Source organism: Geospiza fortis, unplaced genomic scaffold, assembly GCF_000277835.1.
Source record: "Geospiza fortis unplaced genomic scaffold, GeoFor_1.0 scaffold88, whole genome shotgun sequence".
In the NCBI taxonomy this organism is placed as follows: Eukaryota; Metazoa; Chordata; class Aves; order Passeriformes; family Thraupidae; genus Geospiza; species Geospiza fortis.
Window position 1 is genome coordinate 1,169,909 of NW_005054434.1, and position 9,158 is coordinate 1,179,066.

Sequence of the window (9,158 nt, forward strand, 5' to 3'; positions counted from 1 at the left end):
GGTTTTGCCAGGCTGGAAAAGCTGCGTGAAGGTGGAGATTGGCTTCGTGTGGAACAAAAAGGGTGTGTGGGAGCCCCTCGCTGCCTTCCCTGGTCTGCCTTGCTGAGGGGTGCTGAGGCATCGCTAAACTAAAGCTGAATGGCATGGAATAAAATGATGGAATATGGGGAAGGCTGCTTTTCAGTCGTGTGTGTGTGTGTGTGTAAAGCTTTTACGTAAATTGACTTAAAAATCCCCTTTAAAAAGGAAATGAGGGAGAAAAAAAAGAGATCTGAGATTTCTCCTGGAATGTTTTGAAATCCCATTGCCTGCAATGATTTTTGTGCCTTTATAGAACAAAGCCTGTGCCAGAGACAGAGCTGAGCCGTGCTTGTGTCGCACGGCTGGTGCTGCTGCTGCTGCAATGACAATAAACACGGAAAACTTGCAGTCTCTGTTCTCTATTTCCCAGGGATTCACTGAAAACCCCAAAACTCCCGATAATTCAGGTAATTCAGATAATTCCTGATAATTCACTGGAAACCCAAAAGCTCCAAGTTTTACTGAACAACTCGACACTCACCGGTGCGGCCAAGCAAATAAACTGGAAGGTTTAGGGCAGATCTGCATTTGAGGGGACAAATTATGCAGGCTGTTGCAGTCTCCACTAGCAACATGGGGAAATACTATAGCTGCAGGCTTTTTTTGGCCACAAAAGGCACAATACATGCAAGAGAGAATGAAGAAATGTGGCCTAGAAATAAAAGAGTGGATGGGAGGTAAGGGGAGAAAAACTAGAATGAAATTCTCTGAGTCAGTAAAGCAGAAAATAATTGTTACTGTGGGGATCTACTGTGAAAAAGTCTACAGTGATTAGGCTGACAAACGTCATAAATTGTGACTTGTGGGTGTTATGTGGTCTAAACAATTCTGCTAAAGGGCTTTGCACCAATGAGTGGGGGCTATGGAGGGTGGAAAGATTTAAGGATTTTTTTTTCTTTCTTTCCAGAGCTGCTCGCAGGGTTTAGGCACTGATGTGTCACAGAACCCAGCTTCAGATCTACAAGAGTTGCCTTTCAGAGGTGCTGAGAATCGACAGATTATCAGGTGATAGATATATGGGCAGAGCCTAAAGCAATCATCCCAGACACAGAACCTAACCTGGACAGAATGGTTCTCTACTCTCCTTAAGTTTGGGCAGCTGTTTATAACAGCAGAGTAGGAATTTCATTTGGTAATGTTGTACAGACATGTAGGGGATGTAAACACGTGGAAAGAAAGGGTGTGGGGAGCACAAAACTTGCAACACACATTTTACAGAGCCATCATTCACCAAATTTGGGTCCAGGTCTTCAAGTGGGACACGGGTGCACCTTCTGAAAGAGCCTCAGTTGTGGGCTGTGCAGTCATAAGCACTTTAGAGGGGATTTTAGTTTTGACTCAGATGTTCAGGATCTTTTGTGTGTTCTTTGACACAGAAGTGGTTCAGGAGCTTGCCAATGCCCAGTCATTAGCCCTGCAGTTGAGCTAATGCAATAGAGCATGATCAGAAAAAAAACCTCCCATTGTAGTATTTTTTTTCTCCCATAAACTAGATGATTTCCAGGATCCATTTTAGGATGCAGCTTCTAAAACTGTTCTATAGGCACAATTTTGGAGGTGACAAACTGCAGCAGCCAGGGCAAAGAGCAGAGAGGGATTTCATAACTGGCCTTGCCTCTGGGGGAGATGGGATGTGTCACAATGACAGTTCTATACAGCCTGGTACACAGCTCTGCATAACCTGTTCCTGGCTGCAGATCTTCAGGATTTTGTCATCCCTGCCACTGCCACCACCACCTATGGCCTCACGTTGTGCTGCCACAGCTCTTTGTGACTCTGCACTGGGGATGGAACCAATGCTGGCATCAAAAGCAACACCATTTTTAGCAACACTTTTTTTTTTACTGAGATGAGTTTGGTTTTCTGGTTTAATCTGTGGCCTTATGTACTGTTGTGCTGCCACAGCTGTTGAAAATGTACCTTTTTTGGTGGCAAGACAGAATATGGGAATTCCTACTGGTTTTGCTGGATTGCCACCAAAAATGAGGGGCTGGATATGAAACCACCCCCGCTCCCAGTTGCCCTGAAAGCAGGGCCGGTTGCTGAACTCTCCACAATTAAGAAGAGAAGCTATTTCTGAGCCCCAGGGAATGTCTGATACCTGTAGTTAGTGCACTGCTGTGCTCTGTTGTTCTCCTTTTGCCTGGAGAACAGAACATTTTCTTGACATGTTTGGAAAGTAAGTCAGACCACTGCAGCTATTCAGCTGTAAGTTGTATTTGATGTATGTCCAAAACTGTATTTTTCAAGTGAGTTCCAGTGAGTGCAGTAATAGTAGAAATCCTTCAATGGGCTTTTTGTTTAGTGAAATAAAATGAACAGTTGTTTATCACTGTGTGGAGTGTTTGGTATGCAGCCAATAATAATTTAGTAGTTAGTAAGAATTCTGCTAAAACATACATACTTATCTTGCTTTCTTTTCTTGAGTTTCTGCTTTCTGCCATGCAAGAAATCATTCCAACGGTCTTAACGGCCCATTCCATCACTTGCAAATGAAATGTGGGATGCTGTAAAACCTCATTTACCCTTTCCTCAGTCTGTCTCTGTATATCCTTGCTGTATTCCCTAGACCACCTTAGATAATGTCTTTTTTTTTTTTGCTTGGATTTAAGGCCATAAAAAGCTATGAAGCAATAATGTAAGCACTTGTGTGATGAAGACTTTTCATGTGGGTTTTCCTCAGGCCTTTTCCCCTCATCCAACCTGTATGTACATGATTAATTATCTCTCTTTGATCAAGCTCCTACACGCATTGCCACTGCAAGTTCTGCTTCGTAAAGTTGTGTTCAGGCATCTGGGTTGTACTTGGTGATCTCTTCAGGTGTTTTATCTAGTGTCTTCCCTTGCATTAATGACAAACTGAAATAAAATAATGGAGAAAGTACCGCATTAGATCTTAAAATATCATCCACAGAGATCTTACAACTCCTGCAAAGCTCATGGAAGCTGCAGCTGCTTAGCATCACTCAGGGTCAGACATTTGGTTTCCTGTTCTTCACATTAATGCTTTTATTCTATCTAAAGCAGGTGTCATATTCTTTCTCTTTTTTTTTTTTTTGTCTCCTGGATAAGGAGTTCAGATAAGAGTATTAAATTCATTAAAATAGTTATCTGTCACCATGACATACTACTGGTGGGTAAAACAAGCTGGTCTTCCCAGCTAAAAGAAGCTTTGTGTAGGACACTGTGCTTTATCATGCTAAATTGTGGATTAGATGGGAAACAATGGGACAAACTGATCTCAGTTATGCTCCTCTAAATCCAGAGTCAGTCCATTTATTTCATTGGATTTTTTTTTTTATTTGTATCTGTAACAGTATAATTAAGAGCAGACTTTGGTGCCGGGATGATAATCCTGTTCTTGGACCGGGAGCAACAGAAAGTCAGCGCAGTAATTCAGGTCTGAGAGAGTGCTAATGAGGAGTTAGTTACAAGGCAATTATTACTGCCAAGAGTGCTTAATGCTTAAAGGAGATACAGTTGCTTCTTTCAAAATAGCTCCAACCCAGCCCTTAGCAAAGTTAAGGAGAATCCCAGGCATTGTGATTATACATTCCGTTCTTGTGTGTGTACGGTCTAAACCAGCCTGGGATTTGTACTGATGCAGACTTTAATCACACGGGGCTATTTTTTTTCCTTTGAAAGGGCATTTATGTGCATAGGGATGTAGATAAATCTTGAATACACTGAGATTCGAAGTCTTGACTTCTCCCTGGCTCCCGAGTCTCCGTGCCCATGAGAACCGAGGCTGCAGTGGGAAGCAGTTTGTGCTCCTGGATGGGTTCTAACACGCCACTCTGAGCCACAGGTTTCACTCTTCAGCTCCCGAAGGAGCACAAAGCACGCGGCTCCTTTTTAGGGGTTTGATGTTTTACTCCGCTTGGCTGAAGGTTTTGCCAGGTTGAGCCATACACAGGTAATTACATCAATGCCAGTTTATTCTTTTGGACACAAGCATCTTACAGAGTGATTCAGGCTCATAATGTCTTAGCAGGGTAATTAAATATTGGTGACACTTGGTGGTGAAAAGAGAATTCATGGCAGTTAAGGCTGTATGTGGGCAGCAGGATTCCAGGGCAGGGTAAAACCTGGATGCCTGTTGATAAAAACGAGAGCAGGCTCCCGGTACTAAAGTGATTTCAGCATTTATTATAAGGAAAGAAAGGCCTAAAGCAAGGGCTGAGCAGGAGCGCTCCCATCGAGGATGCTGCAGCACCGGCCCTGGGGCTTCTGCTGAGCAGCGGTGGCCCCGATGTCCCAGATGGAGAGGCACAATTCAGTGGGTCAGAAGCCCCTTTTTATCCTGTTTTTGTCCCTTTGGATTGGTTTCTGTTCGGATCCTTCATTTGCATGAAGGTTTAAGGCGCTTGATTGGCCCATTACAGCTCTGTCCAGGCTGGCTCGTTTCGCTGGGGGGCGATGCACTTCACTGAGGTGGTTATGATACATTGAGCGCCGTATTTCTTACAACTACCCTTTTAACCCCTTTTACAAAATAATAACCAAACTAACAGTACATGCGTAACGAATTAGCAACTATTTTACAACCGTTTCTAACCTATTTTTAACACCTGTCACTATCCTCATTCCTTTTCCCCAGTGCCCCTGCTCCTGTGAAAGGAGCACACTCCAAACATGGCCCTGATCAGGGCACACCGTGATCTACACTTGCCAGACACTTGAGCAATGACCTTGCCCAAGGCAGCATTGTTCCCTAATTTGCTTGAACATCAGAAAAGACAATGTCATTTAATACGGTCTAATCTCACTTTGTTAGGGAGTGTATGGATGTGGATGGCAACAGCCATTACTCTGGCCAGAGAGTCATCCCTTCCTATGGCCATTCTGCTCTATCCTGAACAGAAGCTGCCCTTTCATTTTTGGATGCTGTTCTGACAGTGTTCTTGTTAAGCTGCTCAGTTTTGATAGCTGGAAAGATTCATCCCTTCCTGTTAATTGGTCACTCCAGTTCCTTCAGCATAACAAGGTATTCAAATGGATGTGCTGTCATGCAGGAGACATGTGTTAGAGAGCAGCCTCTCTGCTGTCACCACGCTGGCTGTTGAGATTTGAGAATGAAATAGCAGTCCTCTTGATGGCCTTCAGGGAAAAGAGGAGCACATCTGGTAGCCAGCTCATGAACCAGCATATGAGGCACTCTGGAAGCAGACAGACAGTCTCAGCATTAACCGCTCATAGATTTTGTATCACCATTACGTGAAGTTTCTGAGCCTGCTTAAGATGGGCTTAGATCATCTGCTGGCACAAGCTGCAAGCACATTGATTTCTTACATTAATCTTTAAGCAGCAAAGCTTTTTATTTGATAGGCATGACTTGAGGCTGGTTTACCTGTGCTGCTCATGCTGCCTGGCTGACATAATTGAGTACAAAGCACCCGAAGAGGCAAGAGAGATTAGATGCTTACAGTGATACCTTCCCAAATCCTCTGGAGCTGTGTGACTGCAGCTGGGGTGGAAGGGCTTTCCGAATTTTCTAACTTGACTCCTCATTCTGAGCTACATGTCTGAGCCTGGATCAGATGGAAATTGCCTCCTCCTCGGTTCAGCCTGCAGAAAGGGAGACAGAGCAGCTGTGATGCTCAGGCCTGAACTTTCCTGGCATGTGAACCCTGCCAGCTTCTTGCTCAAGTGAATGTAACAGGCTTCCTCTTCCTCCTGTGCTGCTGTGAGAGCAGCAACCTGCAGCTGGTGGGAAATATTAGCTTTCACTGTTTGCAAAGAAAATTCATGCCTGTCCCTGCATCTGCAGAGCCTCATTTTTGAGTGGACTCTTGATTTAGCTGTGGCAGTACAAGAGCTGGTAGTCCCTGCTACTTGTTCATTGCCTTTTCCTGGGAATGAATGCCCTCTCAGGATGTGTTTGCAGAAATGCATGTGTAAGTACCCCTCAACCCACTTCAATCAAACTGGGCTAGCAAAAACCTCCTACTTAATCCATTTAAGTCTGGCCCAGGGTGACCGAGGTAGCTGAGGGGGTGTCCACAGGAGCCTACTCTGCAGGCAGATCTCAAGTGGTGGGAATTTCCACAAGAAGTAGGACGGGCTGAGCAGGGGGAGTGGATCTGAATCAGCAGCTTCTCCCATCCCCTGGGCTGCAGGCAGAGGAGGACTCCAGCACATGGGCCTGCCTGGCTGCCATAGCTTGGGAAGCTGCAGCAGAGGAGCAGTTTCCCCATTTACCCCTTCCCAGACTTACAGCAGCTGTGGCCAAGAATGCCCAGCAGAAAAAAAACCCTGCAAGCTCCTCAAGCTCCCCTGCTCAAGTCTTTGTCCTTGGTCAAGGGCTGGTGAGGGTGGAGGTCCAAATTATGGTCAAATTAGCATCAAAATGGATGCTTGACATTTGTGCTGCCAGTTCCTGGAACAACTGCAAGCACACACATTCCTTGGATGTCTGCAGTATGGCAGCTTCTTCTATGAGGTGTTTGATCCAGAGCTTGTGCAGTACTGGGCTCACAGACCCACATAAAGCAACACAAGAGCTGGGATCAGTGCTGGGAAGGGCTTCCTTACTTCCAACAGGCTGCTGCTGTTAAGACCCTTGTCATGGAGGTTGCAAGGATTTACCTGGCTCTTTAGTTGGCTTGGGCCTGCAGAGGAATTTTAACCTCAAAATCTCTAAGGTTATTGCTTTCAAAAGATTTGGATTAGATTAAAAATATGAAAGGAGACCTAGGTGGTGTTAGGAGTGGGGGCAGGGAGAATATCTGCATAAATGCCATGCCATGGCTGTAATTTTGTGTTGAAGGGACAGCTCCTAACAAGATTTACAATGTGCCCTAACCATTGCATTCGTGCTGAGGTGTTTTTCTCTCTCCATTAGCAACTTTTACTGATCTCATTTTTTTTTTAATGAGTAGTGAGTAAGTCAAAGGTTGAAGTGATCTTCCTCCCTCAGGAATCACTGACAAAGTTCCCCTGTCTTTTAGATGAGGCAGAAGTGTAGGGGTCGCACAGATAGCAGAAACACTTATGCAAGGGATGTGAATGAGGAGGAAATACTCACTGCTCTCACTCTTTTAGGGCCTGGAGAAAGATGATGAGCCTTCAGGCAATTCCCAGCCTGCTACTGATCCTCCTGCATGCTTTCTGATGAATCTGTACAAAAGATTCAGCCAATCTGTATCCCCTTTATGCAGCACAAAGAGATGAGGCAGGGCAGTGCAGTTGCTCATACATATTTCAAATATTTTCCTTTTTTTTTTCCTTAGGGTTGTTTTCACCTTTAGTTTAAAACAGGGTAAAACTGGCTGTCCTAAAGCAAGCTTCTCTTCCATATAGTTCATTCTTGTTGATTTAAAAACAAGAATCATGAGAAAGATTTGCCAGTGTAGCATTTGCTATGCAACATTTACATGCAGCTGCTTTGAACTAAATTCCCAGCAGAAGTGAAAGGATTTTGAGGCTTCCAGATCTTAGCAGACTACTGGTTTTTTGCAGACAGAAATCTGTATCATAGGTACTTCTCCAGAGATCCCTCCCAGCCAGCTAGGACTGTACTGTCCTTTTTCTACCCCACTGAGGAATATTATCAGCTTTTGGGAGGGGATCCTTCTGGACGTAGAAAGTTAATTAGTTTTGGTTGCAAGTGTCTGCCACTGAAGTGACTGATTACTTTTTGGAGGGAAGGAAAACTCTTGTCACTAGAGTTGAAAACAGCAAAAGCCTGCAAATTTGTATGTATTTTGGTGCTTATTTCTCTTCTGTGGGGCAACACTCTTCTCAATATGCAAGGAAAATTTTTCAACTGTTCTTTTTCAGTTCTAGAATTGTAAGTTAAAAGATAAATCTAATCTAATTACATAACTAGAATATGATCAGGAGTATTTGAAGGCCATTTGCAAATCAAATGCTGGTAATTTCAGGTAAGATAGTCTTGCCCTACTTTCCTCCAGCCTGGCCAGTTTCACAGAAGCTGAGAATCCATTGACTCTGATAGATTTTTTTTTTTTAAGGAAATGAAACCATGATCTAATCCAGGGCCAGAGCAGTAAACAAGTGGTTTACTGTTTGGACATGTAAGGTAACTAACTCAGTTAAGGGGATGCAGGTTGCCTTAGGGTGAGTGAGGTGAGGATGTCTCCTGTGTCCCCTCAGGAACCTCCTCACTCCTTGGTGGTGATGACAACTTCAGCGAGCGGATGCTTTCCTCCTTAGGAGCAGCATCAGTTTGATGTCCCATAAATCTTATTAGGTATTCTGTTCATTCTTCAGAGAAGTATCATGAGGGTTAATTATTTCTCTGCTCTGACTCAGACAGTGATTTTGTGCCAGAGGATTCTGGCAGTGAGTATAATCCTAGTGATACTCTCGGTGAAGAAACCATTGTTAGTGATGTTGATGAGGAAGCGCTAATGGAAGCTGAACCAGAGCCTGATATAGAAACAGAGAGACCTAAGGCAAACAAAGGAAAGAGGTTGGAAACCTGGCTGTTTTCAGCCTTCCACAGCAGATCTGACAAAAAAATAACTCTTTGTCTTCCAAAGTCAGGCTGCAGAGTGGCTCTCGTGGGGCTGAGCTGTGCTAGAGCAAGGGAGGAGCTGTGCTGCTCAAGTCCTGGTGCCTGGCATTCCCCAGGGAAGATGTGCAGCAAGGAGCAGGTTTCAAACAGAGTGTCTCCTCTGTAAAACTGGGTTGCCAGATGGGGGCTGAGGGCCTCACTCTGCCCAGGCTCCAGCAAGGCATTGCTCCAGGGCCAGTTGGCACTGTGAATTATAAATACATTGGCCATGTTACTCTATTTAGGACCAGTGCTCTGAAGTTAGATGAATGCATGAATAAAACATTTTCCACGCTGCTTTTCTCTCTCTCAGTATTTAATAAACTCGTGGTAAAGACTGGGGATATTTACCTGCTTATAACTGCTGAGGAGGGCAGAAGGGCTCTTTGCGCCAGCACACAGACCTAAGCACAACTTAGTCCTTTAAGATTTTCCCTTGTCCCAAAGAGATTATTTTCCTCTCCTGGTCTCGTGTGGTTTCCAAGGCCCAGTTTAAACACATACAATGACATAGGATAGATAGCTATTTTCCATACATGGCCTTGTATGGTTGTTC